The following is a 14,418-nucleotide window of genomic DNA, read 5'->3' as shown; positions in this document are numbered from 1 at the left end:
AATCCCCTGACCTCAAGACCCTTGTGTTGCAGGAACTCGTGTCATTCAGACAGTCTCCCTTTCTCCGCCGGCAACTATGGGTCAAGCATCAAATTGTGGGTTCTAGCTGGGCTCCTCTCCCCTGGGCCTTTGTCTCTGGCCATGGATCCCTGCCTCCTGAACACCAACCCACCCATTCTCCCATAAGCCCTCTCTACACCCTTCGCTCTTGGTCTCTGTGACTTCTTCTCTCTTTCGCTGTGGAGTGTGATGTATAGGCCTCAGGCCCATTTATGCCATGTTTCCATTGATGTAGTCATCTTCTGGTGGTGCCGATGGCTGAGGACAAGCCTAGAGCGCCCAGACATTTCTAGAGTCTCCCTGTCCTCCAGATGCTCCGCGGACTCTTATGGAACCATAAGCAAGAAGGTATTCTTGCTCCTTGTGACATGTGGAAGAAAGGGAGAGAGGATTGGGCTGTGCCATATCTGTCAGTCAGGGAAAGACAACTACCATACGATTTTACTCACACAGGGGAGTAAAAAACATGTGAAAAACCAAGAAAAAGGGACAGGCCATGAAACTCCAACAAGGCACACAAAATTGGGTGTTGGTGCCAGACAGGCTAGTCAGAATCTGCATTTCTAAAGTGGATAATAGGAGACATTCAATGCAGGAAATGGGGCCGAACGGGATGTAACGTGAGTTTCCACTGTGTTTGTAGGTGAATGGTGATCTGGAATAGAGCAGCTTCATATCTCTTAAAATATCATTCTTAGCATTTTGGGAAACACACACACACACACACACACACACACACACACACACACACACCCACCCTTAAAAGAGTACCACAGAAGTAAGGGAGTAAGTGAAGATTATCAACCATGGAGGCAAAATTCAGAAAAATACCATAAAAAACAAAAGCTAAGGGAATCAAGGTACCAAACCGTCCAAACTGGATAAGTTAACTCCTTAGCTACCAAGAATTAATCAATTAGTGAATGAATTAATTAATTAGGTAATTAAACAACCTTACCTAAAAGACTCCTCCACACAAGTTGGCCATCAAATCCAATACCCGAGTGGAAAGGATAAACTCCCAGACACGTACACTCTACCATGACAAGATCATGAGTCATGCATATCTGACGTCTCAGATAAGGACGAAAGCTTGTGAAGCAGTCCCCATATATCTCCCAACACACAGAAAGGAAGGATCACCTCAACTCCCTGGTACACAATTCGAGACATTTCAAGGTAATGTCGGCATTTCTCATCTGTTCCCAAAATGCAGAAAGAGGGAAAACTAATTAACAATGTCCAAAGACCCAATTCAGATAAGGACCTTGAAGGAAACAAATGGCATACAATTTTAATCTGAATTTCCATTCACAGTGTGTGGTGTCTGTGCCAACGATGGTGAGGTTAAGCTTCGTGGGTCTGGTGTGCCTGGAAACGGGACTTTCAACCCACTCCAAAAAATTTAAGGCCTGCTGAATTCTGTGGCTAGGTGAGGGGATGTGGTCAGGGCATTCTTCTTGTCCCCTGCAGGATTTTCTGTTCTCCTGGGACGAAGCAACGTGGCCTGAAGAAGGCCATCCCAACAGTGTTCCAGGTTTGGGCATCCGTGACTGCTGGTTGGGCAGCCAATGTCCTCACCTTCCTGCCCGTGGCCACTTCTCAGTCTTGATGCTGGCGGTCGTAGAGCCCAAGATCCTTTGGCTCCCATCGAGGCATCTCCACCAACACTGCCCATCAGGAATGCACAGAAAGAAATAAGAATCGTACCACGGTGTCAACAGGTATTGTCTCTGATCCTGGTTTCCAGGCTCTCTGCCCATGGTTGCTTGCTAGTGTCCTCTCCAGGAGATACACAGTGTTCTGCAGTTCTGGAGTGTATGTCTGCAAAGCATGCTGACCTGGAATCCCCTGACCTCAAGACCCTTGTGTTGCAGGAACTCGTGTCATTCAGACAGTCTCCCTTTCTCCGCCGGCAACTATGGGTCAAGCATCAAATTGTGGGTTCTAGCTGGGCTCCTCTCCCCTGGGCCTTTGTCTCTGGCCATGGATCCCTGCCTCCTGAACACCAACCCACCCATTCTCCCATAAGCCCTCTCTACACCCTTCGCTCTTGGTCTCTGTGACTTCTTCTCTCTTTCGCTGTGGAGTGTGATGTATAGGCTTCAGGCCCATTTATGCCATGTTTCCATTGATGTAGTCATCTTCTGGTGGTGCCGATGGCTGAGGACAAGCCTAGAGCGCCCAGACATTTCTAGAGTCTCCCTGTCCTCCAGATGTTCCGCGGACTCTTATGGAACCATAAGCAAGAAGGTATTCTTGCTCCTTGTGACATGTGGAAGAAAGGGAGAGAGGATTGGGCTGTGCCATATCTGTCAGTCAGGGAAAGACAACTACCATACGATTTTACTCACACAGGGGAGTAAAAAACATGTGAAGAACCAAGAAAAAGGGACAGGCCATGAAACTCCAACAAGGCACACAAAATTGGGTGTTGGTGCCAGACAGGCTAGTCAGAATCTGCATTTCTAAAGTGGATAATAGGAGACATTCAATGCAGGAAATGGGGCCGAACGGGATGTAACGTGAGTTTCCACTGTGTTTGTAGGTGAATGGTGATCTGGAATAGAGCAGCTTCATATCTCTTAAAATATCATTCTTAGCATTTTGGGAAACACACACACACACACACACACACACACACACACACACACACACACCCACCCTTAAAAGAGTACCACAGAAGTAAGGGAGTAAGTGAAGATTATCAACCATGGAGGCAAAATTCAGAAAAATACCATAAAAAACAAAAGCTAAGGGAATCAAGGTACCAAACCGTCCAAACTGGATAAGTTAACTCCTTAGCTACCAAGAATTAATCAATTAGTTAATGAATTAATTAATTAGTTAATTAAACAACCTTACCTAAAAGACTCCTCCACACAAGTTGGCCATCAAATCCAATACCCGAGTGGAAAGGATAAACTCCCAGACACGTACACTCTACCATGACAAGATCATGAGTCATGCATATCTGACGTCTCAGTTAAGGACGAAAGCTTGTGAAGCAGTCCCCATATATCTCCCAACACACAGAAAGGAAGGATCACCTCAACTCCCTGGTACACAATTCGAGACATTTCAAGGTAATGTCGGCATTTCTCATCTGTTCCCAAAATGCAGAAAGAGGGAAAACTAATTAACAATGTCCAAAGACCCAATTCAGATAAGGACCTTGAAGGAAACAAATGGCATACAATTTTAATCTGAATTTCCATTCACAGTGTGTGGTGTCTGTGCCAACGATGGTGAGGTTAAGCTTCGTGGGTCTGGTGTGCCTGGAAACGGGACTTTCAACCCACTCCAAAAAATTTAAGGCCTGCTGAATTCTGTGGCTAGGTGAGGGGATGTGGTCAGGGCATTCTTCTTGTCCCCTGCAGGATTTTCTGTTCTCCTGGGACGAAGCAACGTGGCCTGAAGAAGGCCATCCCAACAGTGTTCCAGGTTTGGGCATCCGTGACTGCTGGTTGGGCAGCCAATGTCCTCACCTTCCTGCCCGTGGCCACTTCTCAGTCTTGATGCTGGCGGTCGTAGAGCCCAAGTTCCTTTGGCTCCCATCGGGGCATCTCCACCAACACTGCCCATCAGGAATGCACAGAAAGAAATAAGAATCGTACCACGGTGTCAACAGGTATTGTCTCTGATCCTGGTTTCCAGGCTCTCTGCCCATGGTTGCTTGCTAGTGTCCTCTCCAGGAGATACACAGTGTTCTGCAGTTCTGGAGTGTATGTCTGCAAAGCATGCTGACCTGGAATCCCCTGACCTCAAGACCCTTGTGTTGCAGGAACTCGTGTCATTCAGACAGTCTCCCTTTCTCCGCCGGCAACTATGGGTCAAGCATCAAATTGTGGGTTCTAGCTGGGCTCCTCTCCCCTGGGCCTTTGTCTCTGGCCATGGATCCCTGCCTCCTGAACACCAACCCACCCATTCTCCCATAAGCCCTCTCTACACCCTTCGCTCTTGGTCTCTGTGACTTCTTCTCTCTTTCGCTGTGGAGTGTGATGTATAGGCCTCAGGCCCATTTATGCCATGTTTCCATTGATGTAGTCATCTTCTGGTGGTGCCGATGGCTGAGGACAAGCCTAGAGCGCCCAGACATTTCTAGAGTCTCCCTGTCCTCCAGATGCTCCGCGGACTCTTATGGAACCATAAGCAAGAAGGTATTCTTGCTCCTTGTGACATGTGGAAGAAAGGGAGAGAGGATTGGGCTGTGCCATATCTGTCAGTCAGGGAAAGACAACTACCATACGATTTTACTCACACAGGGGAGTAAAAAACATGTGAAAAACCAAGAAAAAGGGACAGGCCATGAAACTCCAACAAGGCACACAAAATTGGGTGTTGGTGCCAGACAGGCTAGTCAGAATCTGCATTTCTAAAGTGGATAATAGGAGACATTCAATGCAGGAAATGGGGCCGAACGGGATGTAACGTGAGTTTCCACTGTGTTTGTAGGTGAATGGTGATCTGGAATAGAGCAGCTTCATATCTCTTAAAATATCATTCTTAGCATTTTGGGAAACACACACACACACACACACACACACACACACACACACACACACACCCACCCTTAAAAGAGTACCACAGAAGTAAGGGAGTAAGTGAAGATTATCAACCATGGAGGCAAAATTCAGAAAAATACCATAAAAAACAAAAGCTAAGGGAATCAAGGTACCAAACCGTCCAAACTGGATAAGTTAACTCCTTAGCTACCAAGAATTAATCAATTAGTTAATGAATTAATTAATTAGTTAATTAAACAACCTTACCTAAAAGACTCCTCCACACAAGTTGGCCATCAAATCCAATACCCGAGTGGAAAGGATAAACTCCCAGACACGTACACTCTACCATGACAAGATCATGAGTCATGCATATCTGACGTCTCAGTTAAGGACGAAAGCTTGTGAAGCAGTCCCCATATATCTCCCAACACACAGAAAGGAAGGATCACCTCAACTCCCTGGTACACAATTCGAGACATTTCAAGGTAATGTCGGCATTTCTCATCTGTTCCCAAAATGCAGAAAGAGGGAAAACTAATTAACAATGTCCAAAGACCCAATTCAGATAAGGACCTTGAAGGAAACAAATGGCATACAATTTTAATCTGAATTTCCATTCACAGTGTGTGGTGTCTGTGCCAACGATGGTGAGGTTAAGCTTCGTGGGTCTGGTGTGCCTGGAAACGGGACTTTCAACCCACTCCAAAAAATTTAAGGCCTGCTGAATTCTGTGGCTAGGTGAGGGGATGTGGTCAGGGCATTCTTCTTGTCCCCTGCAGGATTTTCTGTTCTCCTGGGACGAAGCAACGTGGCCTGAAGAAGGCCATCCCAACAGTGTTCCAGGTTTGGGCATCCGTGACTGCTGGTTGGGCAGCCAATGTCCTCACCTTCCTGCCCGTGGCCACTTCTCAGTCTTGATGCTGGCGGTCGTAGAGCCCAAGATCCTTTGGCTCCCATCGAGGCATCTCCACCAACACTGCCCATCAGGAATGCACAGAAAGAAATAAGAATCGTACCACGGTGTCAACAGGTATTGTCTCTGATCCTGGTTTCCAGGCTCTCTGCCCATGGTTGCTTGCTAGTGTCCTCTCCAGGAGATACACAGTGTTCTGCAGTTCTGGAGTGTATGTCTGCAAAGCATGCTGACCTGGAATCCCCTGACCTCAAGACCCTTGTGTTGCAGGAACTCGTGTCATTCAGACAGTCTCCCTTTCTCCGCCGGCAACTATGGGTCAAGCATCAAATTGTGGGTTCTAGCTGGGCTCCTCTCCCCTGGGCCTTTGTCTCTGGCCATGGATCCCTGCCTCCTGAACACCAACCCACCCATTCTCCCATAAGCCCTCTCTACACCCTTCGCTCTTGGTCTCTGTGACTTCTTCTCTCTTTCGCTGTGGAGTGTGATGTATAGGCTTCAGGCCCATTTATGCCATGTTTCCATTGATGTAGTCATCTTCTGGTGGTGCCGATGGCTGAGGACAAGCCTAGAGCGCCCAGACATTTCTAGAGTCTCCCTGTCCTCCAGATGTTCCGCGGACTCTTATGGAACCATAAGCAAGAAGGTATTCTTGCTCCTTGTGACATGTGGAAGAAAGGGAGAGAGGATTGGGCTGTGCCATATCTGTCAGTCAGGGAAAGACAACTACCATACGATTTTACTCACACAGGGGAGTAAAAAACATGTGAAGAACCAAGAAAAAGGGACAGGCCATGAAACTCCAACAAGGCACACAAAATTGGGTGTTGGTGCCAGACAGGCTAGTCAGAATCTGCATTTCTAAAGTGGATAATAGGAGACATTCAATGCAGGAAATGGGGCCGAACGGGATGTAACGTGAGTTTCCACTGTGTTTGTAGGTGAATGGTGATCTGGAATAGAGCAGCTTCATATCTCTTAAAATATCATTCTTAGCATTTTGGGAAACACACACACACACACACACACACACACACACACACACACCCTTAAAAGAGTACCACAGAAGTAAGGGAGTAAGTGAAGATTATCAATCATGGAGGCAAAATTCAGAAAAATACCATAAAAAACAAAAGCTAAGGGAATCAAGGTATCAAACCGTCCAAACTGGATAAGTTAACTCCTTAGCTACCAAGAATTAATCAATTAGTTAATGAATTAATTAATTAGTTAATTAAACAACCTTACCTAAAAGACTCCTCCACACAAGTTGGCCATCAAATCCAATACCCGAGTGGAAAGGATAAACTCCCAGACACGTACACTCTACCATGACAAGATCATGAGTCATGCATATCTGACGTCTCAGATAAGGACGAAAGCTTTTAAAGCAGTCCCCATATATCTCCCAACACACAGAAAGGAAGGATCACCTCAACTCCCTGGTACACAATTCGAGACATTTCAAGGTAATGTCGGCATTTCTCATCTGTTCCCAAAATGCAGAAAGAGGGAAAACTAATTAACAATGTCCAAAGACCCAATTCAGATAAGGACCTTGAAGGAAACAAATGGCATACAATTTTAATCTGAATTTCCATTCACAGTGTGTGGTGTCTGTGCCAACGATGGTGAGGTTAAGCTTCGTGGGTCTGGTGTGCCTGGAAACGGGACTTTCAACCCACTCCAAAAAATTTAAGGCCTGCTGAATTCTGTGGCTAGGTGAGGGGATGTGGTCAGGGCATTCTTCTTGTCCCCTGCAGGATTTTCTGTTCTCCTGGGACGAAGCAACGTGGCCTGAAGAAGGCCATCCCAACAGTGTTCCAGGTTTGGGCATCCGTGACTGCTGGTTGGGCAGCCAATGTCCTCACCTTCCTGCCCGTGGCCACTTCTCAGTCTTGATGCTGGCGGTCGTAGAGCCCAAGTTCCTTTGGCTCACATCGAGGCATCTCCACCAACACTGCCCATCAGGAATGCACAGAAAGAAATAAGAATCGTACCACAGTGTCAACAGGTATTGTCTCTGATCCTGGTTTCCAGGCTCTCTGCCCATGGTTGCTTGCTTGTGTCCTCTCCAGGAGATACACAGTGTTCTGCAGTTCTGGAGTGTATGTCTGCAAAGCATGCTGACCTGGAATCCCCTGACCTCAAGACCCTTGTGTTGCAGGAACTCGTGTCATTCAGACAGTCTCCCTTTCTCCGCCGGCAACTATGGGTCAAGCATCAAATTGTGGGTTCTAGCTGGGCTCCTCTCCCCTGGGCCTTTGTCTCTGGCCATGGATCCCTGCCTCCTGAACACCAACCCACCCATTCTCCCATAAGCCCTCTCTACACCCTTCGCTCTTGGTCTCTGTGACTTCTTCTCTCTTTCGCTGTGGAGTGTGATGTATAGGCCTCAGGCCCATTTATGCCATGTTTCCATTGATGTAGTCATCTTCTGGTGGTGCCGATGGCTGAGGACAAGCCCAGAGCGCCCAGACATTTCTAGAGTCTCCCTGTCCTCCAGATGCTCCGCGGACTCTTATGGAACCATAAGCAAGAAGGTATTCTTGCTCCTTGTGACATGTGGAAGAAAGTGAGAGAGGATTGGGCTGTGCCATATCTGTCAGTCAGGGAAAGACAACTACCATACGATTTTACTCACACAGGGGAGTAAAAAACATGTGAAAAACCAAGAAAAAGGGACAGGCCATGAAACTCCAACAAGGCACACAAAATTGGGTGTTGGTGCCAGACAGGCTAGTCAGAATCTGCATTTCTAAAGTGGATAATAGGAGACATTCAATGCAGGAAATGGGGCCGAACGGGATGTAACGTGAGTTTCCACTGTGTTTGTAGGTGAATGGTGATCTGGAATAGAGCAGCTTCATATCTCTTAAAATATCATTCTTAGCATTTTGGGAAACACACACACACACACACACACACACACACACACACACCCACCCTTAAAAGAGTACCACAGAAGTAAGGGAGTAAGTGAAGATTATCAATCATGGAGGCAAAATTCAGAAAAATACCATAAAAAACAACAGCTAAGGGAATCAAGGTACCAAACCGTCCAAACTGGATAAGTTAACTCCTTAGCTACCAAGAATTAATCAATTAGTTAATGAATTAATTAATTAGTTAATTAAACAACCTTACCTAAAAGACTCCTCCACACAAGTTGGCCATCAAATCCAATACCCGAGTGGAAAGGATAAACTCCCAGACACGTACACTCTACCATGACAAGATCATGAGTCATGCATATCTGACGTCTCAGATAAGGACGAAAGCTTGTGAAGCAGTCCCCATATATCTCCCAACACACAGAAAGGAAGGATCACCTCAACTCCCTGGTACACAATTCGAGACATTTCAAGGTAATGTCGGCATTTCTCATCTGTTCCCAAAATGCAGAAAGAGGGAAAACTAATTAACAATGTCCAAAGACCCAATTCAGATAAGGACCTTGAAGGAAACAAATGGCATACAATTTTAATCTGAATTTCCATTCACAGTGTGTGGTGTCTGTGCCAACGATGGTGAGGTTAAGCTTCGTGGGTCTGGTGTGCCTGGAAACGGGACTTTCAACCCACTCCAAAAAATTTAAGGCCTGCTGAATTCTGTGGCTAGGTGAGGGGATGTGGTCAGGGCATTCTTCTTGTCCCCTGCAGGATTTTCTGTTCTCCTGGGACGAAGCAACGTGGCCTGAAGAAGGCCATCCCAACAGTGTTCCAGGTTTGGGCATCCGTGACTGCTGGTTGGGCAGCCAATGTCCTCACCTTCCTGCCCGTGGCCACTTCTCAGTCTTGATGCTGGCGGTCGTAGAGCCCAAGATCCTTTGGCTCCCATCGAGGCATCTCCACCAACACTGCCCATCAGGAATGCACAGAAAGAAATAAGAATCGTACCACGGTGTCAACAGGTATTGTCTCTGATCCTGGTTTCCAGGCTCTCTGCCCATGGTTGCTTGCTAGTGTCCTCTCCAGGAGATACACAGTGTTCTGCAGTTCTGGAGTGTATGTCTGCAAAGCATGCTGACCTGGAATCCCCTGACCTCAAGACCCTTGTGTTGCAGGAACTCGTGTCATTCAGACAGTCTCCCTTTCTCCGCCGGCAACTATGGGTCAAGCATCAAATTGTGGGTTCTAGCTGGGCTCCTCTCCCCTGGGCCTTTGTCTCTGGCCATGGATCCCTGCCTCCTGAACACCAACCCACCCATTCTCCCATAAGCCCTCTCTACACCCTTCGCTCTTGGTCTCTGTGACTTCTTCTCTCTTTCGCTGTGGAGTGTGATGTATAGGCCTCAGGCCCATTTATGCCATGTTTCCATTGATGTAGTCATCTTCTGGTGGTGCCGATGGCTGAGGACAAGCCTAGAGCGCCCAGACATTTCTAGAGTCTCCCTGTCCTCCAGATGCTCCGCGGACTCTTATGGAACCATAAGCAAGAAGGTATTCTTGCTCCTTGTGACATGTGGAAGAAAGGGAGAGAGGATTGGGCTGTGCCATATCTGTCAGTCAGGGAAAGACAACTACCATACGATTTTACTCACACAGGGGAGTAAAAAACATGTGAAAAACCAAGAAAAAGGGACAGGCCATGAAACTCCAACAAGGCACACAAAATTGGGTGTTGGTGCCAGACAGGCTAGTCAGAATCTGCATTTCTAAAGTGGATAATAGGAGACATTCAATGCAGGAAATGGGGCCGAACGGGATGTAACGTGAGTTTCCACTGTGTTTGTAGGTGAATGGTGATCTGGAATAGAGCAGCTTCATATCTCTTAAAATATCATTCTTAGCATTTTGGGAAACACACACACACACACACACACACACACACACACCCACCCTTAAAAGAGTACCACAGAAGTAAGGGAGTAAGTGAAGATTATCAATCATGGAGGCAAAATTCAGAAAAATACCATAAAAAACAACAGCTAAGGGAATCAAGGTACCAAACCGTCCAAACTGGATAAGTTAACTCCTTAGCTACCAAGAATTAATCAATTAGTTAATGAATTAATTAATTAGTTAATTAAACAACCTTACCTAAAAGACTCCTCCACACAAGTTGGCCATCAAATCCAATACCCGAGTGGAAAGGATAAACTCCCAGACACGTACACTCTACCATGACAAGATCATGAGTCATGCATATCTGACGTCTCAGATAAGGACGAAAGCTTGTGAAGCAGTCCCCATATATCTCCCAACACACAGAAAGGAAGGATCACCTCAACTCCCTGGTACACAATTCGAGACATTTCAAGGTAATGTCGGCATTTCTCATCTGTTCCCAAAATGCAGAAAGAGGGAAAACTAATTAACAATGTCCAAAGACCCAATTCAGATAAGGACCTTGAAGGAAACAAATGGCATACAATTTTAATCTGAATTTCCATTCACAGTGTGTGGTGTCTGTGCCAACGATGGTGAGGTTAAGCTTCGTGGGTCTGGTGTGCCTGGAAACGGGACTTTCAACCCACTCCAAAAAATTTAAGGCCTGCTGAATTCTGTGGCTAGGTGAGGGGATGTGGTCAGGGCATTCTTCTTGTCCCCTGCAGGATTTTCTGTTCTCCTGGGACGAAGCAACGTGGCCTGAAGAAGGCCATCCCAACAGTGTTCCAGGTTTGGGCATCCGTGACTGCTGGTTGGGCAGCCAATGTCCTCACCTTCCTGCCCGTGGCCACTTCTCAGTCTTGATGCTGGCGGTCGTAGAGCCCAAGATCCTTTGGCTCCCATCGAGGCATCTCCACCAACACTGCCCATCAGGAATGCACAGAAAGAAATAAGAATCGTACCACGGTGTCAACAGGTATTGTCTCTGATCCTGGTTTCCAGGCTCTCTGCCCATGGTTGCTTGCTAGTGTCCTCTCCAGGAGATACACAGTGTTCTGCAGTTCTGGAGTGTATGTCTGCAAAGCATGCTGACCTGGAATCCCCTGACCTCAAGACCCTTGTGTTGCAGGAACTCGTGTCATTCAGACAGTCTCCCTTTCTCCGCCGGCAACTATGGGTCAAGCATCAAATTGTGGGTTCTAGCTGGGCTCCTCTCCCCTGGGCCTTTGTCTCTGGCCATGGATCCCTGCCTCCTGAACACCAACCCACCCATTCTCCCATAAGCCCTCTCTACACCCTTCGCTCTTGGTCTCTGTGACTTCTTCTCTCTTTCGCTGTGGAGTGTGATGTATAGGCCTCAGGCCCATTTATGCCATGTTTCCATTGATGTAGTCATCTTCTGGTGGTGCCGATGGCTGAGGACAAGCCTAGAGCGCCCAGACATTTCTAGAGTCTCCCTGTCCTCCAGATGTTCCGCGGACTCTTATGGAACCATAAGCAAGAAGGTATTCTTGCTCCTTGTGACATGTGGAAGAAAGTGAGAGAGGATTGGGCTGTGCCATATCTGTCAGTCAGGGAAAGACAACTACCATACGATTTTACTCACACAGGGGAGTAAAAAACATGTGAAGAACCAAGAAAAAGGGACAGGCCATGAAACTCCAACAAGGCACACAAAATTGGGTGTTGGTGCCAGACAGGCTAGTCAGAATCTGCATTTCTAAAGTGGATAATAGGAGACATTCAATGCAGGAAATGGGGCCGAACGGGATGTAACGTGAGTTTCCACTGTGTTTGTAGGTGAATGGTGATCTGGAATAGAGCAGCTTCATATCTCTTAAAATATCATTCTTAGCATTTTGGGAAACAAACACACACACACACACACACACACACACACACACACACACACCCACCCTTAAAAGAGTACCACAGAAGTAAGGGAGTAAGTGAAGATTATCAATCATGGAGGCAAAATTCAGAAAAATACCATAAAAAACAAAAGCTAAGGGAATCAAGGTATCAAACCGTCCAAACTGGATAAGTTAACTCCTTAGCTACCAAGAATTAATCAATTAGTTAATGAATTAATTAATTAGTTAATTAAACAACCTTACCTAAAAGACTCCTCCACACAAGTTGGCCATCAAATCCAATACCCGAGTGGAAAGGATAAACTCCCAGACACGTACACTCTACCATGACAAGATCATGAGTCATGCATATCTGACGTCTCAGATAAGGACGAAAGCTTGTGAAGCAGTCCCCATATATCTCCCAACACACAGAAAGGAAGGATCACCTCAACTCCCTGGTACACAATTCGAGACATTTCAAGGTAATGTCGGCATTTCTCATCTGTTCCCAAAATGCAGAAAGAGGGAAAACTAATTAACAATGTCCAAAGACCCAATTCAGATAAGGACCTTGAAGGAAACAAATGGCATACAATTTTAATCTGAATTTCCATTCACAGTGTGTGGTGTCTGTGCCAACGATGGTGAGGTTAAGCTTCGTGGGTCTGGTGTGCCTGGAAACGGGACTTTCAACCCACTCCAAAAAATTTAAGGCCTGCTGAATTCTGTGGCTAGGTGAGGGGATGTGGTCAGGGCATTCTTCTTGTCCCCTGCAGGATTTTCTGTTCTCCTGGGACGAAGCAACGTGGCCTGAAGAAGGCCATCCCAACAGTGTTCCAGGTTTGGGCATCCGTGACTGCTGGTTGGGCAGCCAATGTCCTCACCTTCCTGCCCGTGGCCACTTCTCAGTCTTGATGCTGGCGGTCGTAGAGCCCAAGATCCTTTGGCTCCCATCGAGGCATCTCCACCAACACTGCCCATCAGGAATGCACAGAAAGAAATAAGAATCATACCACGGTGTCAACAGGTATTGTCTCTGATCCTGGTTTCCAGGCTCTCTGCCCATGGTTGCTTGCTAGTGTCCTCTCCAGGAGATACACAGTGTTCTGCAGTTCTGGAGTGTATGTCTGCAAAGCATGCTGACCTGGAATCCCCTGACCTCAAGACCCTTGTGTTGCAGGAACTCGTGTCATTCAGACAGTCTCCCTTTCTCCGCCGGCAACTATGGGTCAAGCATCAAATTGTGGGTTCTAGCTGGGCTCCTCTCCCCTGGGCCTTTGTCTCTGGCCATGGATCCCTGCCTCCTGAACACCAACCCACCCATTCTCCCATAAGCCCTCTCTACACCCTTCGCTCTTGGTCTCTGTGACTTCTTCTCTCTTTCGCTGTGGAGTGTGATGTATAGGCCTCAGGCCCATTTATGCCATGTTTCCATTGATGTAGTCATCTTCTGGTGGTGCCGATGGCTGAGGACAAGCCCAGAGCGCCCAGACATTTCTAGAGTCTCCCTGTGCTCCAGATGCTCCGCGGACTCTTATGGAACCATAAGCAAGAAGGTATTCTTGCTCCTTGTGACATGTGGAAGAAAGTGAGAGAGGATTGGGCTGTGCCATATCTGTCAGTCAGGGAAAGACAACTACCATACGATTTTACTCACACAGGGGAGTAAAAAACATGTGAAAAACCAAGAAAAAGGGACAGGCCATGAAACTCCAACAAGGCACACAAAATTGGGTGTTGGTGCCAGACAGGCTAGTCAGAATCTGCATTTCTAAAGTGGATAATAGGAGACATTCAATGCAGGAAATGGGGCCGAACGGGATGTAACGTGAGTTTCCACTGTGTTTGTAGGTGAATGGTGATCTGGAATAGAGCAGCTTCATATCTCTTAAAATATCATTCTTAGCATTTTGGGAAACACACACACACACACACACACACACACACACACACACCCTTAAAAGAGTACCACAGAAGTAAGGGAGTAAGTGAAGATTATCAATCATGGAGGCAAAATTCAGAAAAATACCATAAAAAACAACAGCTAAGGGAATCAAGGTACCAAACCGTCCAAACTGGATAAGTTAACTCCTTAGCTACCAAGAATTAATCAATTAGTTAATGAATTAATTAATTAGTTAATTAAACAACCTTACCTAAAAGACTCCTCCACACAAGTTGGCCATCAAATCCAATACCCGAGTGGAAAGGATAAACTCCCAGACACGTACACTCTACCATGACAAGAT

This window comes from Meles meles, chromosome Y (assembly GCF_922984935.1).
Source record: "Meles meles chromosome Y, mMelMel3.1 paternal haplotype, whole genome shotgun sequence".
Lineage (NCBI taxonomy): Eukaryota > Metazoa > Chordata > Mammalia > Carnivora > Mustelidae > Meles > Meles meles.
This window is presented reverse-complemented; position numbering follows the sequence as displayed.